The 27,970-nt window shown below is 34.4% G+C and overlaps 1 long non-coding RNA gene across 1 annotated transcript; it reads left to right on the top strand.

The window, feature by feature from the left end:
• The first annotated feature begins 1,663 nt into the window (after window positions 1-1,663).
• On the top strand, window positions 1,664-25,243 carry LOC141480302 (uncharacterized). Its single transcript, XR_012464257.1, has 3 exons — window positions 1,664-1,911; window positions 7,653-7,803; window positions 15,850-25,243. It is a non-coding gene; the product is annotated as an uncharacterized lncRNA (long non-coding RNA).
• The last annotated feature ends 2,727 nt before the right edge of the window (window positions 25,244-27,970 follow it).

Genomic DNA, 27,970 nt, shown 5'->3' with positions numbered 1-27,970 from the left:
AAATACAATTTCAAAAATTGCTGATTGATTAGAACTGGCCGATACTTGATAAACATCCACATTAGAAGTAACTTATACGCATTATTGTATAATATTCACTATAAAGGGTTTGAAAAACCGCCACCGGTTTTTGTGAAACCCATTATCGTAAAAATCATACAATAAAGTATATTAGTTACTTTCAAAAATTGCGCCAAAATATTCTCAACGTTCGCTTTGACCCACCTCTTCAGATGGATCGTATTGAGCTTGCCGTGAGCGAAAGTAATGACGTCATGAATGACGCTTAGTGGAACGCACGGAAGTAAGTACTGTTCTCACTGTTGCCACAGCTACCCAGTACGGGGTAGTTCTACCCCTCTTGAACTTAATTTCACCCTCTCGCTCCCCTCAAGTAAATCTACCCCGCTCAGATATAAAGCCAAGTACCCTTGGCTACGTTGGCGTAGACTGAGTGTCTGGCGCCGCTGGCGGCGGTTCCTTGGGTTGTGTCTTACTGTAAGACTCCGATATTTCCAATATTCTGTGACTGATTACTTACTGAGTTGCACTACAATGCTCTTTTGCTCTTTCAATGATACCTTAGACAAGAATGATACCGAGCGCCGTGATCATGCTCTGTGCGTTGAAATGTTATTTGATGTTTGTGACATGACATTCGACATTTTTAGTTAAAGTTGAGAACGTAAATGTGGAAATGTTTATTTTATGTGCAATCTCAGTCTGTGATGTAAATGTAGTTATATGTATAGTCAAAGTAACCGATATTGTGCACTATTGAAGTTGTCGACACTCTCAAAGATCTACACTCTCAAAGGTCTACATCTCAAGTTTGGTTTCAAGGAAAACAAACTATTACAAGCAACATCAGATTTGACCGAAATTCCTTTCTCAACTGTACGTAAAATAGTCGAAAACAAAACTTATGAACGCAAACGCGATGTGATTACCAAAACCTTTAAATCTTCATCTAATAAAATCATTGAAAAAACAATATACGACTGTTACAAAATCAATGAGATTCCTACAACTGAAATCATAAGGAGTAAATTGAATACTTCCGACCATAACGCGAGCTGCTGGGACAAAACTCTTCAGAATTGGATAAAGAAACTAGGATTTAGATTTAAAATAATAAACAAACGTCAAGCGGTTATGGAAAGCAGAAGAATAGTAGAATTGCTTAACAAATACTTAGAAAGAATAACTAAATATAGACAAGAACAACGGCAAAGTTTCTTTTTGAACAAAACTTGGTATAACACTCACGGCACACGAGAATGTGTACGCCTAACATGCCTTCAAACAAAAGATCGTGACTAATCATTGTGTATTGCGGAGGAAGTAAAGGATGGGCTCTGAATTCTTTGAAATTATGTGGAAAAAAAATTGAGGACTGCAATATTGACTATCATAAGAACATGGAACCTAATATTTTCGACGAACAGTTTGAAAACACATCGATCCCAAATTTGGATGCGATGACATGTGACATGTTTTTGATTACGATCGTCAAATTTATCATAGAACAAAGAACGACAATCATAGGCATACGTTAATGCGTCACTGTGATTGGTGTCATCAAATGTGGATCCACCCCAGTTCTACCCCGCTCCCTTTCAGAAATGTATCACGATGAAAAAATATCTTGTGGCAACACTGACTGTTCTGTGTTCTGTGCCACGTATGCGTATTGCATTTATGCTGTGATTTTGCATTGCAGACATTTTGGTTTTTGATTTCGGTGTATTATAACTTCCAAACTAAATTTCATATTGAAGATACCTGTTCTTTATTTTTTCTGATAAGTGTAAATAGAATATATGGAATGGGATCACTGCTTCTTCTGGAAGATTACAAGTTCTTTTGTGAAATATCACAGCAACTTCAACAATGGAATTTTACCCAGAGGTAAGATTGGGTATTTTTTTCAGTAACTTGAAATTGTATTTTATTTAATTATAGAAGCCGGCTTTTCTTTAGTCTCAACTATGCATTATTCAAAAAACTATGAGCTAAATTTTACTTTATGGGATACTGGTAGGTAGGGATATGGTATATGATAGGAATTCAGAACACTTTTTATTTTTTGTCCGACTCCATTAGTTTTCGAGATATAGCCCGTTAAAGTTTGTATGACGTCATATTCTACCTTTTTTTAAACAAACGATGGCAATTCACATATTTTTTTATTTAACACAACTTTTTCCATATCATCGCACCTTTTTCTATTCCTTTTCAATCACTTATTGCCGAGTTTCCTGAAATTAGAATGGAATTCCATAATTTGTCTGGTGCACACGAATACCTTTTTATAAATTGCAATAAGTTTCACTATTCGAAAATACGTTCCTTTTAGAATTCGGAGGCCAGGTTAGATGTTGAGGATACATAGTTTTTTAAAATTCCAAATTAAGGATAGACTGAGGTTAGGTTGAGTTAGCACATGACAAATTATGGAATTTCTATCTAATTTCAAGACACTTGGCAATAAGTGAATGAAAAGGGACAGAAAAAAGTGCAATGATATGGAAAAAGATGCAGTGTATTCATGTTTCACTTCCAATACAACTGAAGATATATTTGTGGGTCGGAACAACGTCTTAGGTTGGATTATGAATGCTTTGTTTTTGGACTCTGGTTTCATCCAGTTGTCTCGAAATGAACGAGGAAGATTCTGCAGATGAATGTCGAAGATCAGTTTGGCAACTTGACTGCACTGAGTTTCCTCTTTTATCTTCTATATTCGTGGATTCAGTCATTTGTTTATCAGACAGATGGCGTCTTCATAAGAGGAAACGTCATCTCCCTTACTCATTCACTGTGTTGGATTTTCATAATTTTTCAATAGCAAAATTCATTTGCCTATATTCATTTTCACAAATTAGAAAGTGTTTCAGCCAAACCCATTAGAGATTTTTTTCAATAAATGCTTGATGTTATTCCGTAAATTGGCATCTTTTTTATCTACTTGCTGATTGAAATAAATCAAACACTAAATATGAACTGAAGTTTACCACGATATTTTAGTGAAAGTCACAACTAATCGCTTAAGCAGTTCTGAAATAAGATTGCACAAAAAAAGACCCTTTACTTTGGGTATGTAAAGTGGTGACTGGTCAAAATTTCTGAATGTTTGTACTCGATCTGGTAACCAAAAGTATCAATGGCTCCAACCAGTTCCACGGATAATTTTTTAGATATGGAGTGTTGAATTTGAAAATTGCTCTGTTTTTGGGGTTAATTTTTTTTAGGTCAAAATTAGATTGGATTTCTGTTGCATACAGGCATTCACTACATGTACTCTTAATAAATTAGTGGCTACATATGATTAAAAATATTTATTTTTACAAGGTGTGTCTCTAATCTTCAAAATATTTAGAGTGGTTTGTTTATACTTAGGAAGGTATTCTAATTTGAGAAAAGCACAAAAACCATGAACAATCTGTATTCTAAAAATTTTCCCCCTCAAATGTAACTATTTTCTTACTATAGTTTTCGAGATACACACCGTTAAAATGGAGAATTACAGAATTATAACAATTGTCATTTAATGAACAAAAAGTAACAGTTTTTTCTTCAAATTGAGAAGCTGGATTGTTTTTATGTGGCGCTCATGACTTTGAATGTAAGTTTTGTTGAGATGTACAAGTAAAGGTTCAGCTAAAAGGTGAATTTTACCAATATCGTGATGTCACATTCAGTTGTATCATCTAACAGTTTATAAAAACTTTAAAGGTAATCTTCGTAATATTTGATACTTAAGGAGCTCTATATGATAAAAAAATCAATAGTTCAGTTGCTTGAAATTTTCACCATTCCTCTGTAAACATTGATGGATCTTCTACATGATCAGTTTTGCTTTAGCAGATCAATATTTCCCAAGATAAGACAAAGTAATAATAATTAACGTCTTCATTATTTCCACTTATTAGATACTATTTTATTTTGATCTAAATATAATTCAGTATAAATGAATGCCAGAATTTGCTTTCTGTAGAAACAGGTCTCTACAACAAACTGTTCTTCCAGTCAATCTTCATGAAGTCTCTGTATTGATTTTGCATAGTAGTAGTAGTGGTAGTAGTTTATTTGACCAGATTATGTAGTTTATACATTTATGGCAAGTCACAGCAAATTCACAGTCATATTAGTTAAATTAAAATTAAAAATTATATATATATATATATATATATATATATATATATATATATATATATATATATATATATAATTAAAAGAACAATTTACGTCTAGTAACAGATTAGCAATATATAGTATAAGATTTAAAATTTAGACATGTGCAATATATATTAAAATACAATAAAAGATCATGATTAACCGTACTTATGATAGCTCATAAGGCTTAAAGTACCTAACTGAGTCCATATACTGATCGATACTGTAAAAGCAATTGTCTAGTAGGTAGTTTTTTAAGACTAATTTAAATTTTTTGAATTCCAATGAGTGGTGGAGAATGTTATATAGATTCAGATTTAGGGAGTTTCTGCTGCTTAAAGATAACCTGTGATGACGAGTATTTAGTAAGTCAGCTGATCTGGTATTGTGGTTATGGATGTCGGAGTTTTTTGGTAAAGTATCTTTATTGCGATGTATTTCTAGCAGAACAGTATAAATATATAAAGTAGGCAGAGGCATAATACCCAGACGAATAAAAAATTGATGGCAGTGGTCTCAGTATCCCAGGTTAGCCAAGATGCGTATGGCTTTTTTCTGGTATCTGAAAGCAGCAATTGCGTTAGTAGAGTTTCCCCAAAGGAAAGTACAGAATGAAAAAGGGAAAAGTAAGATATTCTCATAATATAAGGGTTCGTTACATGTTTTAACCTTCTCAGAACGAAGAGAGCACAAGATAATTTGCGAACAGCAAGGTCAAGATGATTTCTCCAGCTTAATTTGTCATCAATCGTAATGCCTAGAAACGATACATTTGCCCCCTCGCGATAATTTGTATTTGTGGAGACAATCAAATTTTGGGTTTTTCTTTCATTCAATTTGAGTTTATTCTTCGTGAACCAAAGCTTAGCTGAGTTTTGTACCGTGATGACGGAGTCTTTCAAGTTAGTGCAAGACTTGCTTGAGCAAATAATTGTTGTGTCATCAGCGAATAGAAAACATTTAGTAGGTGCCATGGCGTGGCATAAGTCATTTATATACACAATAAATAAGAAAGGTCCCAAGATTGAACCTTGAGGGACGCCATGCTCGATTTTTTTGAAATCAGATTTTACATTGTTTAGCTCAACACACTGAAATCTGTTTGTAAGATATGAACGAAGGAGTTCCAGGGTAGTGCCCCTTATGCCATAATAACTCAGTTTTTCAATAAGTAGGGAAGGTGAAACGCAATCGCAATATAGATAGTATGATTCATTTTCAGAATAAAAGGTATGAAAATAAAAAAATAAAGTTTTTTGTGTAGATAATACAGGGTTTCATTAGAAATAATCCTATTAAAGAGATTTTTGCTATGTAAATAAATCTGTCCTATTAGCCATATTCAACAATCCGATGTCTCGTAATTCATGTGTAGATAATACAGGGTTTCATTAGAAATAATCCCATTAAAGAGATTTTTGCTATGTAAATGTGTCCTATTAGCCATATTCAACAATCCGATGTCTTGTAATTCATGTGATATACTCTAATGTCTACGAATTCCTAAAATAAGTCTGATATTTGAGGATCAATGTTATATATTTATATCAACTCATGCCTAGAATTGCAGGGTTTTTGTCATTTCATAATATTATGACCTTATTGATGATCACATCAGAATCAGAATATGCTTTATTGTCGAAAGAATACAATTCTTGTTGACAAAGTCAGTTGTCGTACATGGATGTATGTTAAAATATAGTTAAAATAACACTTACAGATGTATAAACACAAATAAACACAGGATCTGATCAAATTAGAGTAAATAATGGTACATATATATACCCATCCATACATACATATTCACATAATTGAGCCTCAGCAATGAGAGATATGGATAATGAGTTCATTCAGATAATTTGGCTATAAAAAATTCATCCAAGCTATAGAAGGGATGATCAAAGAGTAAAACCTTCACACTACCTCTGAATCTATTATAATTCTTGATTTCCCTAATTCTTGCTGGAAGGTAGTTGTATATTTTCAAGCCGTTATATATAATAGAGTCCTTAACGAGGCGACTTTTGGGTATAGGCAACATAAGAGTCGAGTTTTGGGAAGATCGAGTATTGTAAGACGATGACGCTCCTTTACATAGATCACGGTGCTTATGAATCAAACAAGATGTTTCCAATATAAAAATAGAGATCACTGTGAGGATTTGGTGATTTTTAAAGTATTCTTTGCACGATTTGCGACTCTTAATCTTGAAGAGGGTTCTAATGGCTCTTTTTTGTACAACTTGGATCATCTGTAATAAATTTTTATTGCATGCACCCCAAAAAGCAATTGCATAACCTATATGCGATTCAATTAATGCATGGTAGGCAGATTTTGCTGCTGCAAATCCTACCTCATTATTGATGACTCTAATGGCATAGCACCCAGAGGATAGTTTTTTAGACAGTTTTTTAACATGTTCATCGAATCTCAGGTTACTGTTAATATAAAGACCCAAGAATTTTGTGCAGGGGGAATTGTCAATATTAGTTGAATCAAGAATTATTGTGTCCAATTCACATTTGAAGGTTAACAAGTTAGTTTTGGAGATGTTGAGTACAAGGAGATTATTGTCAAACCACGTTCTTATTGTTTCGAGATCACGTTGTATGACATTGTGTAAAGATGTTTCATCACTACTGTGCCAAAGTATAGTGGTATCATCTGCAAATAACGTGAACCTCCCAGATATATTCAAATGGGAGATATCGTTGACATATAACAAAAATAAAATAGGTCCCAGTACCGAACCCTGAGGCACACCACATCTAGTAGCTCCAATACGTGAATAGTGGTCAGTTTTTTCCAACTGGCTACGATTCTCCAGGTAAGATCTAAACCACTGCAGGCTAATTCCTCTGAAACCATAATATTCAAGTTTTTCTAACAGAATTTGGTGATTTACGCAATCAAAGGCCTTGGTTAGGTCGCAAAATACTGCCGCGGTTGATTGCCCTTCATTAATTCGTTTGTAGACTTTGGTCATTAGCGCCAATATGGCATCATTCGTATTCTTGCGTTTTTGAAATCCGAATTGATCCTCGCTTAGTATGTTGTTTCAGCATAAAAACCTTAGCAACCTTTCCTGCACCAGTTTCTCTCTTATTTTGGACAGGGTGGGAATTAGAGTTATAGGCCTAAAGTTCGATGGGTCGCTACTGTTCCCACCTTTATGAATTGGGACCACAATGGAAATTTTTAAAAACTCTGGGAAGAGGCCCAGATTGAAGGATCGGTTTATAAGTTCGGCTAAGATATTAAGAGCATCATCTGGAATATTGTCAAATAGAGTGGCAAAGAGATCGTCAATTCCCACCGCTCGTTTATTTTTAATTGATTGTATAGTGGCTCTCAACTCTATCGCATCAGTCGGTTCAAAATAAAAATTGTTTTCAACGTAAACATCTGACATCAATCGAATGTATCAGTTATATTGATTTTGATCAACATTTATGTCCAATATTGTTTTTCAGGTAACTGGCCTCCCAAATTCGAAGATAGAGCTGTGTACTGCTTACATTCTGATGTGGATGAATGGATTGATTCATAGCACAACTAGTTGTTATTGGAGAGGTGTCCATTAGACCATCAATGGAATCATTGCATATTCTTCAATTGCAGAAGGTAACTAGTTAATAATTTATAAGCCATGTAAGCTATTTTACTAGAAAATTGAATTTGAATCTGTACGTTTTTCTGAGGTATGTGTTGAATTATGAATTTGAAGAGGAAAATTCAACTAAAGTATTTGAAATGGTTGAAAATTAAAATGTTTTGTACATTACTCTATAACTATGTAACCGTACAGCTTCAAGTGCTGAGTTTTATATTTAGGCTCACTTGTATTAAGCAAGATAGAAAGAAACATTTTTGAAGCATTTGGAACAATTTTCAGATGTATAGAGAAATATACTGTTGAATTGTCTCTTTTAGTTCTAACCAATAATTTTTTCGATAATTTTGAAATTCTGCAAACGATGTTATTTTTACAAAGACTCGCATTTTGATTGGTAATATTCTCTAATCAAGCAAGCAAGTCAACAGAAAAACAGATTTCTTTTTTTGGTCAGATCAAATTGTTCCAAGGAATGTACACCATTGAACTTGAAGGTCTTGAAATCAATAATAAATTTTTAAATACAAAAATACGACTCGTAGATTATGATTTAAAAAAAATGGAATAAATATACAGTTCTATTCAATTTTGAATTGGTGTATGAGAATTTCTATACGGCAACACAGTAGGTTTAAATTCTAGTTTTTTGCTGTATCTTCATCTGCATCAATAAGTACTGGAGATCTATGGCAAGTTTTATTATACTTTCGCAATAAAAAATCAAATGGGAACTTGTATTTTTGGTAGCAAATTGTTGATTGAAATCGTGAAATGAAACCTTTTTTCAATAATTCTGAGTTTTAGTTATTTGATTGTTATCATATTAACTATTATTTTTTTCTTACGGTTGTTATTGTCGCTTGAATGGAAGCAATTTTCACTCTCATTCTGTACCTCAGATGATTCTTAAAAGCTTCCCAAATACCTGAAATGTGTTGATATCACAGAGTTCTAATTTTTTCAGTGAGTTTCTTCCATCTCGTTCAATAAGCAGAAGTTAAACAATAACTTCAACTTTTCTGTACGTCTTCCATTTCGCTTCTCAAAGTATCAGTCTCTAAATAGAAACATTGTTTGAGAAAAATGAACTAGTACTGACCTCAACCTGCTAATGACAATTCATTGTTTGCATTTCAATGGTCACATGAAGATTCTGATGGGAGTTGCATAATCCAGACGCCAATAATACAGACCATTAATGTGGAATTTATGTAGATCATAAACTTACCCAAAAAATCAATCAAATAATCTAGTATCCAAATTAATCGGTGTTTGTTTTGTCAATTAACAACTGCATAGCACTGTCACTTTAGATATTCTTAAAAAACTAGCAAGCATGGCTTGGGTAATGGGCTTGTTTCATGCTTTTGAAAATTATACTGGTTTGCTTATGAACTGATAGAGTTAGGGGTATATTATACTTATCAAGCCTAATTGGTTCCCAGATCTCTTTATATTTGCAGAAAAAAGAACATTTCGATAAGCAAGAGTATAAATTGGTCGCGTGTCTGTTGACCAATAAAATTGATCATGTCTACAGCGGCGTTGCCAAGTGTATTGATTTTTAATATCCAATCACAGAACTAAAATATAGTGATCCAATTCGACAGACGTCATTTTTGTTGTTATTGTTGTCAACTCTGTATGAATACATCTGTTACAATCCGATTTGTTTGTTACAGTTTTCTAAGTGAAAAACGGGTGTCTGTTTTGCTGTATATTCCATGCCATTAGTTTGCATTCCAAAAAATATTTTTTCAGCTTATTTTTGGATTGAAATTTACCATTACTATCACCAAAATGGCTGAAATATATTTTATACCTAGTTGTAGAAACAGCTCATCCATATCAGAGAAAAAGTTTTTCAGTGTTTCAAAAACCAAAATTCTAAGAGATCTGTGGTTTTTCATAACGCTTGAATTTAGTAGCAATATTAGGAAGAGGTATATATGTAGGATGCATGCATGTGTGCGTGCGTGAGTGAGTGAAGACAAGCGTATTGTGCTCGATAGTAATAAATGTTATTTCAAAGATTGGCAAACAATCAAGTTATTTTACCGGAGACGACATTTGTGTTGGCCAATAAGAAATAGTTTTTTGGGTAATAAATTGCAGTCGAACAGATTGAAAATTGTACAATAAATTGAATAAAATTTAAAATGAATCTTCTTTCTTTTGTATAAACTTTTATACTAACTATAAATTGTTGAAATAAAAACTCAATCCAGTTTGCTACATTTTTTTGATTTTCATAACGGTATATTCTTAAGTAATGTATGAAATCATGTACATTTTATTTCATGTGGAGAATTTTTTCATTATTTCAAACGTTAACGGGTTCACATACACTTCCATTATCAAAATTTCTGTGGTATCAACATGAAAATGTCTATACTGCTATATTCTCAAAAATAACGTTTTTATTGCATTTTGTGTTATTTTGATCCCACATATAATTAATTCTCCTTTTCAATGCAATTCTTGAATTTGTTTCTCAGATTTAGTTGTCGAAAGTGACTGTGATTTTACTTTGAATCACGAATGAATCAGAAACTGTTTATACGCTCTGTGAATTATACGATTTGGCAATGTTGATTATTTGTAATGTTCCTATTGGTCTAGGCCCGTGACGTCACGGGCCTAGAAAATTCGATTTTTAATAATTGATTACGGGAAAACAGCGGTATTTAGAGAGCTGAAACAGAGGGCACCGTTTCTCAATTTGAAATTACTATCAAATGAACTGTAAACCAAAAATCATGAAACAAGCCCATTTCTTATTAGGGCCTCTTGCCAAGTAGTCTGGGGTAATTCAGCTCATGTTGATGAAGTAATAGAAAATATAGGCTAATGTTCAATAAATACAAAATTGTTTTCATCAATGGGAATGGGTTAGTAATTGAAAATTTTTTTCTGATACATTTCATTTAAGTAACCCTTGTCATTTTGTAAAAATAAGAAAAAATTGTCTAGTAAATGATTAACACCTATAATTTAAAGCTATTCATCGAATTTTTTCTACAATTTTTTATTTGATATCCGTTAAGCATAAAGCTAAGTCACATCTGAAAAAAATCGAAGATTGTCATTATTTTCCGAAATATGAATATAAATTACATATACCTTACAGATACAGATAATTTATTCATCATTGAAGTTTTTTACACAATGGTACAAAACTTATCAGACTAATGGAAAACATATTATAGTATTACAACTTATAAAAACATCATAGAGCTCACAAGAAAATAGGAAAAACTCACAGACAGTGCATCAAATAGTGAGGTACTCCTCTATTGTATAAAAAGTATTTTCATTAAGGTAATTGAATAATGTTGTTTTGAAGGTATTAAAATTTTTTTTCTCACCAAAGATCCTATTGAAATACAATTTCATCTTGATTTGTGAGGTTCCGCTCTACTACTACAAAAGGCGCATCTCCTGGGTTTTTCAATATGACTGGGCATATGTGAACATGAATCATATCGAATCTCAAATGGGACAGATTGTTTGAAATGACGACTTGATGATGCTAATGACGAACGTCCTTTTTTTACATTACTGATTTCAGCACCTACCAAACACAGTGCTACAGAAATTCTGAATTGTTTCAAAGTGAGCGATTTTGAATCAGTTCTCTTCTTGTTTAAAATGTAGGAATTTACCAGTGACAAGTTGATGAAGTAGAAGAAAATACGGTGCCACCACTTTTTAGACTTTCTATCAACTTCATAGCATGTCCAATTTGTCCACATAGCCCATGTGTTCGTTATAGTTTTTACAATGTCGGGGCAAGCTATTGCTTGAATGTTACCATTTTTTTTTGTTTGCGGTTCGCTGTTTTCATTTTGGATGGATCTAAGTGGTTGGATAAAAAGTATACTGGTCTATTGTCCATCCATTTTATGCATACAAGACCATCCAAAGTCACTCGCCCATCAGACTCACCTCTTTTCAATTCCTTATCAGTAAGAAAGTCTGTGGGTAAACCCTTTCTATCCTTTCTCACAGTTCCGCAAGCATAAATCATTTCGGATTGTAACTGTTTTTGAAGTTCAATCGAATTGAAAAAATCATCAAAGTATATGTGATGGCCTTTTCCAACCAAATGTCGAGTTAGTTCACAAACAACCCTATACCCCAAATTTTTTTCTGTCAGTTGACCCCACTTTTCCAGTGTGAATCTGAAATTGACAAGCATAGCCGGACTGATCTGCTCTCAGCCAAACCTTATAGCCACGCTTGATTGGTTTTTTTGGCATATATTGTTTCAGGTAGCTGCGTCCTTTGAATCGAATCATTGATTCGTCAATTGCCTGATTGCAACTGGGCTCAAACAAATTTAGAAACGTTTCCGACGGTTTATCTAAAAGTGGGCGCAACTTATATAGCTTGTCAAAATTTGGTGAATTCTTTCCTGGTTCCAACGAATTGTCGTTTGGATGAACGTGAGATAACAACCGATGTAAACCTGTCTCTTGACATTATTGAGCTGATGAACGTGTATCTGAGCTCTAGCCGGGATGACCAATAGTCTCGGTAACTCGGCAATTACTTGAACCCCATTATCAAATTTATGGATATGAAATTCTTTATTTCCTGCAAATTCGTAGGTGCAAATGCATTCGCATTACCACCAGCTTTCTGCAATGCATACAGATTTGTCTGAAATACAATGTTGTTACACAGACTTTCTGGAAAAACACATAGAAACATGTCAGTTGGAGTTTCTACATTGTGAGTGCAGATTTGTCATCAAATATTTTCAAATTTTTTTTGCAGTTTGATGTAGATTTAGTCCATATTACATTTTTCGCGATTTCTTGGGCTCGAATTACAGAGAGTGGAGTATCATCATCACTATCCCATAGCAAATTATTATTATTACTATCATCGGGCAGAGGACTGTCTCGAGCAAAAATAATAGGATCTAAAGTAAATGGAACTTCAAACGTTCAAGCCAGTCTCTATATACCTACACGGTAGGTTTAATAGACTGACGCCTATCAGAAAACAACTACTCCCCTGGCTAATACCACAAAGGGCGTTGGATTATATCCGACAGGCGTCAGTGCAGGAATTTTCACAGAAAATGTCCTGCATATGCAATTGGCAATACAACTGAAAGAGTTGACCTTCAATTATGGAACGGGCACACTTGCAGACCGGTTTCGGGCTTATTAGCCACTCATCAGTGCAAGATAGTGACCATCATCGACCTAAAGTCAATGATATTCCACAATTGAAAATCGGAATTCCTTCAGAGTATTTCATTCCTCTTCCAACGTTGAAGCGAACATCACAAAATGTCGCTCCATCTAGTGGACGAGGTACTAACCAACTGCATATCCGTAATTTTCCTGATTCCTCTGAATAAGGAAGAAAAACTTTCTTATTAGTCAGTGGGCTATGCACTGACGCCTGTCGGATATAATCCAACGCCCTTCGTGGTATTAGCCAGGGGAGTAGTTGTTTTCTGATAGGCGTCAGTCCATTAAACCTACTGTGTAGGTATATAGAGACTGGCTTGAACGTTTGAAGTTCCATTTACTTTAGATTTGTTTACGGCCAGTCTTCAAGCATAGCCCACTGACTAAAAAAAAAAAAAAGGCATTGATTCTATGTCAAAAATATCAGAATTATTTACTTCATGTTCCCCAATATCGTTGTCACCAACATCCCCTAGCTCACTATTATTATCATCTGATATTTCTTCTATAAATTGAAACAATTCATCTTGGTTCATATCAGTCATCAGCTCATACACGTTTTGAATTCTACCTGTAACAAAGTACCCTTAGAGTCCTAGTGTCTCCACATATTTTCAATAAAAGTATCCATTTCTTCTGTGACTTCATGATTTATGAAATCAGAATCTAAAAACTAATCATATTTTCTACGCAATAATGCTACAACTCACATAAATTGTTGTATTTGATGAAAACAATCACGCGTCACAATGTGTCAAAAATACACGTATAAAATAACCTATCTAAGCCTAACAACCCGCTTGAACACCGGCGCATGAACTGTTGTTGGAGGGGAGCTTTCTTATGAGTACGTCATTGTAGGTGTATTCGCCGCAAACCCACCAGGAATTTGGATATTAAATTTATTTTTGGTGGCTTCACTCTGTGCCCACTAGGAAACAAAGGGTTAAAACGTTTTTTGCTTCGCGGTAGCTCCATCAGCTACTGGTACATTAAACTATTTTATACATAGCAGTAGGTAATGACAAAACGTATGAGATGAATGGTTAATTCTGGCAAAATAGGTAGATTTATAAATCACCGTTAATATCTACACTATTATTTTTATTGAGACAGTTGAAACTATTGACAGTTTATGAGAATAAATGGAATAATGGATGAATAACTTCCAAATATTCTAGCAGGTAAAAGGTGGCAAGCATAGGTAGAGTTATTTTCTTTAGTTCAAAACTTTTTTTATGTTCTGCGATTCTCGTTTTGAATTTCTTGAATTTCTTTTGGGCATGATCCACCTGTTGGTTTGTAGACCCCTAACTTGTTATCCTTATCCCTCTTTGACTTGTTCTTTATATGTTTACCTAAAGAGTTACCATTCTTAATGTTAATGTTCTTTTTTGTTGGTAGTTTTTCATTTTTCCCAATGAGCTTCCTGTATATGTTAGTGTTTTGTAGTTGTTAGAGTTATTTTTATTATTATTTCATTATAACACGAAAAAATGAAACCTGCTTCAATCTCTGGAAATCAATAAAGGCGAGTATTCAAATTTTCTTTGAAATGACCAGCAGGAAAGGAATTTCTGGCAAAAACATAACAATCTGTGCTGACAGCAGACAAGCCCTATTAGCCTTGAAAGGACAACGTGTTACCTCAGGGCTAGTACTACAGTGCCACCAAGATTTAGCCAAAGCCTCGGTAGATAATAACATTATCTACTGAGCACAAAAAAGTGTCTTTCAAAAAATACTTGTCTTATTGCCACAATAGCCTTCTTAACCTATTTCAATTGATTTCTAAAAAAAAAGAGAAGGTGTGCTTCAATAACCTTTCTGGATAAACTACTGCACAGCCAAGTAGAATGCAATACCAGGTTCCGTTCTGTAGCTTGTCCCCATGTGGTGATATTATACCTAATAGCTGAGTAGGCTAAGGCGTAATAAACGTTTAGCAGGGATGATCTGTTCAAGGTTGATTTCAGTGAATATAGGGCAAAAAACGATTTGTTCAATCTCTGGCATACGCTGTTGATTTGATCAGACCACATAAATTTTTCATCAATAATTGTGCTGAGAAAGGTATTGGTCGGAAAATCTGCTGGAAAATAATTCCATGAAAATCAAAAAATAAATAGACAAGTACTCTTTGATCATTCCGATATTGATTTCAATTTAAGAGCCACCGGTAGACAGCTGTTTCAGCCTATTGGACATCGTCAGTACCGGGCAGGCGGTCCTCGATTGAAGACAAAATGGAAAAAAACCAAGAAAGTACTTGATGAAAATAGCTGCGTAAACGCAAGCGAAACATAAGTGGAACCACCTATTGGTGTGACACCCAAGTCAACTTGCCAAGTTTTTATGTCAGTGTTGGTGGTTTGACCACCAATCAACCGACAACTGCGGTAGCAGAAATTTGGGAAGCTATATACATATATATATATATATATATATATATATATATATATATATATATATATATATATATATATATATATATATATATATATATATATATATATATATATATATTAAGAGGTAAGATCTCGTTAGCCCTTCGAAGTTTGTCGTTCGTAGGGGTGCGACAGCTGGTCGACACAAAAACATTTTAAACATACATTATTCAGGAAAAATTTTCAACGAGAAGTGTGTTTATAAATTATAGTGTATCTTTTTTGTCTGTACTACTTATGTCAAAACAGTAACATTTTTATTCAAATTTAGTATTTCCCTCCACAAAGGTTTTATCTGCGATTTTTATTTTAGGGGAGGGGGGAGTGAAAACCCAAAAATGTTTAAAGGACTCATTTACAGTGTAATAAATTGAATTAAAATTTGTTTTTTTTTCAGAATTCCTGCAAAAGAACTGATGAAATTGTGGGCCTATAATAAAGAATGAAACATCAACATGGAGATACACTTCTGGATGCAGTAGGTGGTAGTATATCAAGAATGCAGATGAGTAACTTGGAATGTAATTTCTATTTTCATTGATGTTAATATTTTATATTGATTTTAGTGCGACATATTTTCCCATGTAAAAGATTGAAATAAAAGTACATGAATTTGTTTGGAAGTCAATACATCCTACACAGAAGGGTATTGATCAAGTATTGGATCAGGAATCGATTTGTAATACCTCTCTGAGGACCAATATTGTCATAGCAAATACATGCCTAAATCCTCCGTTGTGGAAGTTGTTGGAGGGATTCTTACGTGTGCAATTTGATTCCGTACTAAGAAGGAAATTATTGATAAAGGATAATTTGTCATTGTTTTACCTGTTAGTACGGCTAATGTTATTTTTCCCAAATTTTGAAATGCAAAATTCACCAATTACACTTATGTTTCCATAAGTTTATGAAGCCAGAAGTTTCACTTATATCATTTTCAAAATGGCTTTGGATGTATGTAATTCAATATTGTTGAAAATATTAAATCAGTAACGAACACTAACAGGCGTAATGAATGAGTGCGTTAGTAAGTGTTTCTGATATTTCAGTTTCTTTTTCAAATTATCTATAGGTAATTATTAAAAATCGATAAACGTAACAAATGATATTGTATTTTTCAATAATTTATTTAGGAAGACAAATGAAGTAATTATGGGGAATCCATAAAATGAAAGAAAATGACAGAAATCAAAATGAACGAAAATTGTACATAATAGTTCTACTTTCTTCAATAGGATGTATTGCCACCCCTAGATCTTCTGCAGGCTTTCACTCTTCTACCCATGCTGTCGATAAGGCTGTCGATAATATGCTGAGGAACATTGTTCCACTCTTCCAAAATAGCATTTTGAAGCTGTTCTAAGCTGTCGGGTGGATCATTTCTGGTATGCAACCTCTTCGAAATGTAACTCCAAACATGTTCTATTGGATTCCTGTCTGGTGAGTTCGGTGGCCAATCCATCCTTTCAATTCCTTTTTCCTCCAGAGCGTTTTGTACACTCAGTGTTCGATGTGGAGGGGCATTATCATCCATAAATACACGATACAGTTGATGAGGCATAGTTTGAATATTGACTTGAATTAGATTAGGGATTGTAGTCCTTAGAATATGGCTGTGTGGATGTGGAATTCGATGGTGGAGTAGAGAATTGCATGAGGGAAGCCATTTATTTACCTTCGCCTGCAATTTTCAGAATAAGTTCGTCGGCAATAAATGTGCTGAAATCATCATCCAAAGTGCATTTCAACCTTTTCTCTGTAATTCTTCCCTATCATCTGTATTCTTTCTTTTCTTTGGAAAATGTTAACTACTGTTTTCGATATTGTATCTAGCGTATTTAGGGTAACAAAAACCTATACTTTTAAAGCCTGAACGAACAAATGTAGTAATATTAACAGTATGAATATTACATGAATTTTTGGCAAAAAATTCTCAAGATTTTATGTGCCAGAAAATGTATTTGACAAGGAAATTGATAGTGGAGAGGTATTACTTGGTAGTTGGAGACCAGAAGAACTTCCAGATAATAATTTATTATCACTTTCACAACAGAGTTCCAATAATGACTGCATTCATGCGAAGGAAAATGGAAATGAGTTCAGAGGTTCTTTCCTTGTCCAGATTTTCTTCCAATTGATTTTGTCCAATTCAGTATTGAACTGGTTACAAAGATTATGAAGTTTCCCGATTTCTTTCACTTTTCATTCAGTTCTTTGATAGCATCGGATTTAATTATTTTGTTTTTATATTCAAGAGAATACACTTTTCATAAACACTGGTATTATTTGTAACTCAAAATGATTTCTTGTACCTCTGCATTCTTTTCTCAGATCCTAATCTATATAATTTACACAGGAATCACAGGATATCTCAAGACAAAGTAGGCGACTACTCAACTCCTGTTGGTTATATGTACTGGAATACAATTTCTTGATTGTGTCTAAAAATCGCAAATTACATAATTCTCTTTCATAAAAATAGATGTGAAATGGATTGCTGTTATTTTATATTTGTTATGAAATATAACACTCGATATTATGAAATGGAATATGTCGGTCATACTGAAATATAATTTTTTTAATGTGTCTAAAAATCGCAAGATACATGATTCTCTTTCAGAAGAATGGATGTGAAATGTATTAATGTCATTTTATATTTGTTGTGAAATATAACACTTTATCTTATAAAATGGAATATGCTGGTCATACTGAAATACAATTTCTTGATTGTGTCTAAAAATGGCAAATTATATGATTCTCTTTCAGAAAAATAGATGTGAAATTGATTGCTTTTATTTTATATTTGTTATGAAATATAACACTCGATCTTATAAAATGGAGTATGTACAATTTCTTGATTGTGTCTTAAAATTGCAAAATACATGATTCTCTTTCAGAAGAATGAATGTGGAATGTATTGCTGTTATTTTATATTTGTTATGAAATAAAACACTCGATCTTATAAAATGGAGTATGTTGGTCAGACTGAAATACAGTTTCTTGATTGTGTTTAAAAATCTCTCTCTCAGAAAAATATATGTGAAATGTATTGCTGCTATTTCATATTTGTTATGAAATATAACACTTGATCTTATAAAAAGGAATATGCTGGTCAGACTGAAATACAGCTTCTTGATTGTGTCTAAAAATCGCAAAATACATGATTCTCTTTCAGAAAAATATATGTGAACAGTATTGCTGTTATGTTATATTTGTTATGAAATATAACACCCGATCTTATAAAATGGAGTATGTTGGTCATACTGAAATACAATTTCTTCGAATGTGTCTAAAAATCACAAGGTACATGATTCCCTTTCAGAAAAACCGTGACACGTGTTTCGCTGTATAATAACTTCCTCAAGCGTAAACTGTTTACGCTGAGGAAGCTATTTTCTTTCCATTTGTATTTTCTTTAAAATCAGAAATGAAAATATTTTCCCAATTTTTGTTTTATTTTCTTTTATAATTGATAATTATTATTATCCTTATCATCAAAACAAAAAACCCCTTCTCATTTTCTACCATGGCTCGTGTCACTTTCACCGGCAGGGTACCGAATTTTTTATTCAATGTTGTCATCTTTGGGCTATATTTCAAGTAGACAATAATACACACTTCAGATTTTTAAATTATCTCCTCCACCCCATAAAATATTTATTTGTGGTGAAATATAACACTCGATCACATGAAATGGAATATGTTGGTCACACTGAAATACAATTTTTGGTTGTGTTTAAAAATCACAAGATACACATGATTCTCTTTCAGAAGAATATATGTGAACAATATTGCTGTTATGTTATATTTGTTATGAAATATAACACCCGATCTTATAAGATGGAGTATGTTGGTCATACTGAAATACAATTTCTTTGAATGTGTCTGAAAATCACAAGGTACATGATTACTTTCAGAAAAATAGTGACACGTGTTTCGCTGTATAATAGCTTCCCCAAGCATAAACTGTTTACGCTGAGGAAAGCTATTTTCTTTTCATTTGTAATTTCTTTAAAATCAGAAATAATCGCTGGCCGTTCACTTCCAAGCACTTTGAAATGCGGGTGTTGACTGCTTTCGTGGTGGCAGATCTGATTTCATTGGGATCCAAATCTTCAAATGTTTGGGCAATCCTTTCTAACAATTCATCTCTCGAACGCACGGGTATTTTGTAAACTTTTTCTTTAAACATTCCCCACAAATAAAAATCTAATGGATTAAGATCGGGTGATCTCGCTGGCCAATTCCATGGTCCCAAGCGCCTCATCCACCGATCGTCAAATAGTCTATCCAGTTCTGCGCTCACTTCTCTTGTGCAATGTGCAGGAGCTCCGTCTAGCTGGTACCAACAGTTTCGATAATCTTCGAGTGGCAGATTATCCACGAAACTGTCTACAGTATTCTCCAAAATATTCAGGTAGCTTCTCTCCTCGTATATCACGTACCTCAATTTGTTGTCCATCAACATGCAGAAGACATTAAAACTAAATTTTTCTTGAAATCCGGCTTCTTTTGTGACGTGAGGATTTTCACTGGACCAATTATAACCTCATAAAATATTTATTTGTAATGAAATATAACACTTGATCACATGAAATGGAATATGTTGGTCACACTGAAATACAATTTTTGGTTGTATCTAAAAATCACAAGATACATGATTCTCTTTCAGAAGAATGGATGTGAAATGTATTGCTGTTATTTCATATTTGTTATGAAATATAACACCCGATCTTATAAGATGGAGTATGTTGGTCATACTGAAATACAATTTCTTTGAATGTGTCTAAAAATCACAAGGTACATGATTACCTTTCAGAAAAATCGTGACACGTGTTTCGCTGTATAATAGCTTCCTCAAGCGTAAACTGTTTACGCTGAGGAAGCTATTTTCTTTTTTTTTGTAACGGGTGATTTTCTAAGAGCTTGAGAACTTTTTAAAAAAAAAACGCATTAAATTTGCAAAATCTTATCGGTTCTTTATTTGAAACGTTAGATTGGTCCATGACATTTACTTTTTGAAGATAATTTCATTTAAATGTTGACCGCGGCTGCGTCTTAGGTGGTCCATTCGGAAAGTCCAATTTTGGGCAACTTTTTCGAGCATTTTGGCCGGAATAGCCCGAATTTCTTCGGAAATGTTGTCTTCCAAAGCTGGAATAGTTGCTGGCTTATTTCTGTAGACTTTAGACTTGACGTAGCCCCACAAAAAATAGTCTAAAGGCGTTAAATCGCATGATCTTGGTGGCCAACTTACCGATCGTCAAATAGTCTATCCAGTTCTGCGCTCACTTCTCTTGTGCAATGTGCAGGAGCTCCGTCTAGCTGGTACCAACAGTTTCGATAATCTTCGAGTGGCAGATTATCCACGAAACTGTCTACAGTATTCTCCAAAATATTCAGGTAGCTTCTCTCCTCGTATATCACGTACCTCAATTTGTTGTCCATCAACATGCAGAAGACATTAAAACTAAATTTTTCTTGAAATCCGGCTTCTTTTGTGACGTGAGGATTTTCACTGGACCAATTATAACGATTTTTTCTATTGAAAATCCCTTCTTTCGAAAATTTCGATTCATCAGTCCAAATAATTTTATTTAAAAAAAGTGGATCTTCTTGAATGCGTGTCAACAACATTTCACAAAATTCTACTCTCTGTTGAGGATCTTGAGGCTTCACTGCTTGAATTTTGGTGAATTTATAATCATGCATTTTATGTCTTCGCAAGATTCTTTGAACCGATGAATATTTTATACCCAAATCTTCTTCAGCACTTCTTATCGATGACTCGGGAAATGCGTGAAAATATGCTAAGACATTAATCTGGTTGTCTTCGAAAGTTACGGGTCGAGGCAAGTTTCTTGGTGCTTTTAAAGTTGATCCAAATGCATTAAAATTGTTCTGAATTCGTATAAATTTCTTGAGGTTCATTGGCGGTAGATTCGGATACATTTCATTGAACTTTCTACATGTTCTGCTGATAAGTGACGAAAATGTCGATATTATTAGGAGAATGTCACAACGCTACTGTCAAATAGTAATCATGGCCTGCTTACCAAATACCGAATGGAAATACCATTCTGAAGGGACATTTTCACAAATAAATGTTCATAAGTCCGAAACTTGACTAGTTAGGTATAGGTATGATATACATAGAAAGAAAGCAAATTTCAGCAGCTTTCCGAATTTTCAATAATATACAGGGTGTTCCATTTAAAATAATCAAATTTCAGCAACTTTTTCAAGCAAACGAAAAAACTGTATTTTTTTACTACCCTGTATTGAAGTAACGGAGATTAGGCTGACGTGTGGGAAGTGTCCAAGTATCACCTAACTCCAAACCAAATTTCGATATCATAGTACTTCTTAACTAAAAGATATCGGCATTTTTAGAAGTCATGATTTTCGAAGAAAAAAATTGAAATTTTTTTCCAATTTTTGTTTTATTTTTTTTTATAATTGATCATACAAAAGCTTGTGATTTTTGAAAATGTGATTTTGGAGCTTTATCAATTTGATAGTCATCCAAGTTTATTGGTAGTGGTAATGTTTTTTTTTTCAGTGTTCCTGGTTTTGATTTTTTCGAGAGTGGAGGTCCTAGAAGGGAGTCATTATCATCATCCTGTAGGTTGAAATGGAACCTGTTCATAACCGTATTCAAAACGAACAACCCCTTTTCATTTTCCATTATGGCTCGTGTCACTTTCACCGGCAGGCTACCGAATTTTTTATTCAATGTTGTCATCTTTGGGCTATATTTCAAGTAGACAATAATACACTCTTCAGATTTTTAAATTATCTCCTCCACCTCATAAAATATTTATTTGTAATGAAATATAACACTTGATCACATGAAATGGAATATGTTGGTCACACTGAAATACAATTTTTGGTTGTATCTAAAAATCACAAGATACATGATTCTCTTTCAGAAGAATGGATGTGAAATGTATTGCTGTTATTTCATATTTGTTATGAAATATAACACCCGATCTTATAAGATGGAGTATGTTGGTCATACTGAAATACAATTTCTTTGAATGTGTCTAAAAATCACAAGGTACATGATTACCTTTCAGAAAAATCGTGACACGTGTTTCGCTGTATAATAGCTTCCTCAAGCGTAAACTGTTTACGCTGAGGAAGCTATTTTCTTTTTTTTTGTAACGGGTGATTTTCTAAGAGCTTGAGAACTTTTTAAAAAAAAAACGCATTAAATTTGCAAAATCTTATCGGTTCTTTATTTGAAACGTTAGATTGGTCCATGACATTTACTTTTTGAAGATAATTTCATTTAAATGTTGACCGCGGCTGCGTCTTAGGTGGTCCATTCGGAAAGTCCAATTTTGGGCAACTTTTTCGAGCATTTTGGCCGGAATAGCCCGAATTTCTTCGGAAATGTTGTCTTCCAAAGCTGGAATAGTTGCTGGCTTATTTCTGTAGACTTTAGACTTGACGTAGCCCCACAAAAAATAGTCTAAAGGCGTTAAATCGCATGATCTTGGTGGCCAACTTACCGGTCCATTTCTTGAGATGAATTGTTCTCCGAAGTTTTCCCTCAAAATGGCCATAGAATCGCGAGCTGTGTGGCATGTAGCGCCATCTTGTTGAAACCACATGTCAACCAAGTTCAGTTCTTCCATTTTTGGCAACAAAAAGTTTGTTAGCATCGAACGATAGCGATCGCCATTCACCGTAACGTTGCGTCCAACAGCATCTTTGAAAAAATACGGTCCAATGATTCCACCAGCGTACAAACCACACCAAACAGTGCATTTTTCGGGATGCATGGGCAGTTCTTGAACGGCTTCTGGTTGCTCTTCACTCCAAATGCGGCAATTTTGCTTATTTACGTAGCCATTCAACCAGAAATGAGCCTCATCGCTGAACAAAATTTGTCGATAAAAAAGCGGATTTTCTGCCAACTTTTCTAGGGCCCATTCACTGAAAATTCGACGTTGTGGCAGATCATTCGGCTTCAGTTCTTGCAGGAGCTGTATTTTATACGGTTTTACACCAAGATCTTTGCGTAAAATCTTCCATGTGGTCGAATAACACAAACCCAATTGCTGCGAACGGCGACGAATCGACATTTCACGGTCTTCAGCAACACTCTCAGAAACAGACGCAATATTCTCTTCTGTACGCACTGTACGCATTCGTGTGGTTGGTTTAATGTCCAATAAAGTAAACTGAGTGCGAAACTTGGTCACAATCGCTTTGTTTGCTCACTTGGTCGATTATGTAGACCATAAATCGGGCGTAAAGCGCGAAACACATTTCGAACCGAACACTGATTTTGGTAATAAAATTCAATGATTTGCAAGCGTTGCTCGTTAGTAAGTCTATTCATGATGAAATGTCAAAGCATACTGAGCATCTTTCTCTTTGCACCATGTCTGAAATCCCGCGTGCTCTGTCAAATACTAATGCATGAAAATCCTAACCTCAAAAAAATCACCCGTTATTTTCTTTAAAATCAGAAATGAAAATATTTTCCCAATTTTTGTTTTATTTTCTTTCATAATTGATAATTATTATTATCCTTATCATACAAAAGCTTGTGATTCTTGAAAATGTGATTGTGGAGCTTTATCATTATCATAGTCATCCAAGGTTATTGGTTGTGATAATGTTTTTTTTTGGTGTTCCTGATTTTGATTTTTTCGAGAGTGGAGGTCCTAGAAGGGAGTCATTATCCATTCTGTAGGTCGAAATGAAACCTGTTCATGGCCGTATTCAAAACGAATAACCCCTTTTCATTTTCTACCATGGCTCGTGTCACTTTCACCGGCAGGGTACCGAATTTTTTATTCAATGTTGTCTTCTTTGGGCTATATTTCAAGTAGACAATAATACACTCCTCAGATTTTTAAATTATCTCCTCCACCCTATAAAATATTTATTTGTGATGAAATATAACACTCGATCACATGAAATGGAATATGTTGGTCACACTGAAATACAATTTTTGGTTGAGTCTAAAAATCACAAGATACATGATTCTCATTCAGAAGAATGGATGTGAAATGTATTGCTGTTATTTCATTTTTGTTATGAAATATAACACCTGATCTTATAAAATGGAATATGCTGGCCAGACTGAAATACAGTTTCTTAATTGTGTCTAAAAATCACAAAATACATGATTCTCTTTCAGAAAAATATATGTGAACAGTATTGCTGTTATGTTATATTTGTTATGAAATATAACACCCGATCTTATAAAATGGAGTATGTTGGTCATACTGAAATACAATTTCTTTGAATGTGTCTAAAAATCACAAGGTACATGATTCCCTTTCAGAAAAACCGTGACACGTGTTTCACTGTATAATAGCTTCCTCAAGCGTAAACTGTTTACGCTGAGGAAAGCTATTTTCTTTTCATTTGTATTTTCTTTAAAATCAGAGATGAAAATATTTTCCCAATTTTTGTTTTATTTTCTTTTATAATTGATAATTATTATTATCCTTATCATACAAAAGCTTGTGATTCTTGAAAATTGATTGTGGAGCTTCATCATTATTATCGTCATCCAAGGTTATTGGTAGTGGTAATGTTTTTTTTTGGTGTTCCTGATTTTGATTTTTTCGAGAGTGGAGGTCCTAGAAGGGAGTCATCATCATCATTCTGTAGGTTGAAATGGAACCTGTTCATGGCCGTATTCAAAACGAACAACCCCTTTTCATTTTCTACCATGGCTCGTGTCACTTTCACCGGCAGGGTACCGAATTTTTTATTCAATGTTGTCATCTTTGGGCTATATTTCAAGTAGACAATAATACACTCTTCAGATTTTTAAACTATCTCCTCCACCCCAATAAATATTTATTTGTAATGAAATATAACACTCGATCACATGAAATGGAATATGTTGGTCACACTGAAATACAATTTTTGGTTGTGTTTAAAAATCACAAGATACATGATTCTCTTTCAGAAGAATGGATGTGAAATGTATTGCTGTTATTTCATATTTGGTATGAAATATAACACTTGATCTTATAAAATGGAATATGCTGGTCAGACTGAAATACAGTTTCTTTAATGTGTCTAAAAATCACAAAATACATGATTCTCTTTCAGAAAAATATATGTGAACAATATTGCTGTTATGTTAAATTTGTTATGAAATACAATTTCTTTGAATGTGTCTAAAAATCACAAGGTACATGATTACCTTTCAGAAAAATCGTGACTCGTGTTTCGCTGTATAATAGCTTCCTCAAGCGTAAACTGTTTACGCTGAGGAAGCTATTTTCTTTTCATTTGTATTTTCTTTAAAATCAGAAATGAAAATATTTTCCCAATTTTTGTTTTATTTTCTTTTATAATTGATAATTATTATTATCCTTATCATACAAAAGCTTGTGATTCTTGAAAATTGATTGTGGAGCTTAATCATTATCATAGTCATCCAAGGTTATTGGTAGTGGTAATGTTTTTTTTTGGTGTTCCTGATTTTGATTTTTTCGAGAGTGGAGGTCCTAGAAGGGAGTCATCATACCTTGTTCCACTCGTTCTGCGAAATCATCAGGAAGATCATAGATTCGCTGCAGAAATTGAGCGAAGGTTGTACTCAAATGATCAGACGTTGAATCTATTTCATGTACTTGGATGGGTCCTGTACTCGACATTGTGGAAGAATGATATAGAACTGGGATTGTTGCTATATTTATATTGGAAGAAATGAAACGGAGGGGGTGAAGTGTAAATGTAGAACAGTGTTTGAGATTGGAAAACATCAAGAATGAAACTCTGAGCGATTATTTGGAGAAATTCTTAGTGATTATTATGAAAAAAAAACTAATAAGAGGGAGAGGAAGGGAGGAAGACACTGCCCCAGCCTCGCAGTGCCTCGTGTACACCAACCAAAAAGTGTGTACTCCGTGGAAGGAAAGGAAAGGAAATGATGGAAGAAACGAGTAGATGATTATATGTCATCATCGGAATTGAGGACATCATCATCGATCAGGATTGGGGATGGCGGAGGACTATCCTCGATGAGGATAGGGGATGGTGGAGGACGTCTAACGTCAAGCTCGTTATCAGCATCGTCGCCAGAGTCGTCGTCGTCATCATCATCTGTGGTGTCTCCAGGCGGTGGGTCACCCCATTCGTCATCCCATTGGTAGGGATCCGGATAATCCCCGTCCGATAGGTCAGCTTCATCACTCCCAGTGACATGCTGAACCTGCACCCTGTAGTCATTATTCATGAATTCGAAGGGAATGTCATGAGGTGCCGTTGTGGAGTCCACGAATCCTTCCTGTATAGATGCATAGTAAGGCATCTGAGGCACCGGGACACTATAGGGCTCAGTAGTTGAATCAGGTTCCATCTCGATGCTAGCTGATGAACTGAATGTTTCATCAGATGATTCCTACTTTTATACTTTTGAGAGGGAGTGGGAGAGGAGTGGGACATTGAGTAGGGGTAAATTGCAAAGTGACATAAGACATATTCAATGAGTAGGGGTGAATTGCAAAGTGACATAAGACATATTCAATGAAAGAGATACTTGAATGGATAAAATACAAATGAAATATACTTGTCGATTTCATTATGAAATATGTCTATTTTTTTATTTTTTAAATTTTCTTCACATGAAATTATTTACAAGTGATTAGAGAACACAAAAATTGATGTGAGATATTTGTCTAGAAGAACTTGGAATTGAATTAAAAAAAAATCAATAATAATAAGAGGAAGTGAAGAAAAATGCTCCAACCATCGCATTGTTCAATGTGTACCAAACCAAAAAAAAAACAATGTACACCCTTTATTTCACTGCCTTTTCCTTTATTTAATATAAACTTAACAAATATAAACTTAAAACTACCATAATTACATTTTCCTAACTAACCTAAGACTAATCTTATATTTACACTTAATCTATGGATAAGTGTCCATAAAAGTCACTAAGCATTCATAATTCTCTATCGAAGAGGTCTCCGCTTCACACCTTTCCTCCAGAGATGCAATATCACGATCAAGTTCGGCCATTTCTCTTTCCAATTCTCTACGTCGCTTAACCTTGTCACCCTTTATGCGGTTCATGTTAGCCAACGCAACCTTACTCAATCGGGCAGCGAGTTCTGCTTCCTTACATCTCTGCAGAAAACCGCTCAACTTTTCACTAACCTCTCCGATAGGCTCTCGCACTACTTGTGGCACCAACACCTCAGGATCCGCCGGTGTCGCTGGCAGCGGTGGTAGTCGCGTCACCAACGGAGACAATATCACTAACTCCGGAGAAGTAATCCTCGGAGTTTCCACCGCTGCTGCTGCTGTTGGTGGTGTGGAGGCCCTCTTACTAGATAGAGGTCGACCAACTACCTGCATAAGGATTAGTCCTATTGCAAGTAGCTCGGTACTTAGAAATAGGACCAACCTTCGCTGCAGGTCGTTGGCAAACCTTCTTCACAGGCCTGACTTCCTCCTCCTCCTCGAATAAGTCAGGGCTAGCAGATCTGCACCTAACTCGCGAACGCGAAGTGGTTGCCTGGTCACCC

The sequence above is a fragment of the Leptinotarsa decemlineata genome, unplaced genomic scaffold (assembly GCF_025532065.1).
Source record: "Leptinotarsa decemlineata unplaced genomic scaffold, Ldec_3_MD MMD2_P_RNA_scaffold_7, whole genome shotgun sequence".
NCBI classification, from domain to species: Eukaryota; Metazoa; Arthropoda; class Insecta; order Coleoptera; family Chrysomelidae; genus Leptinotarsa; species Leptinotarsa decemlineata.
Note: the sequence above shows the minus strand (reverse complement) of the source record. Positions and strands in the feature narration are given on the sequence as shown.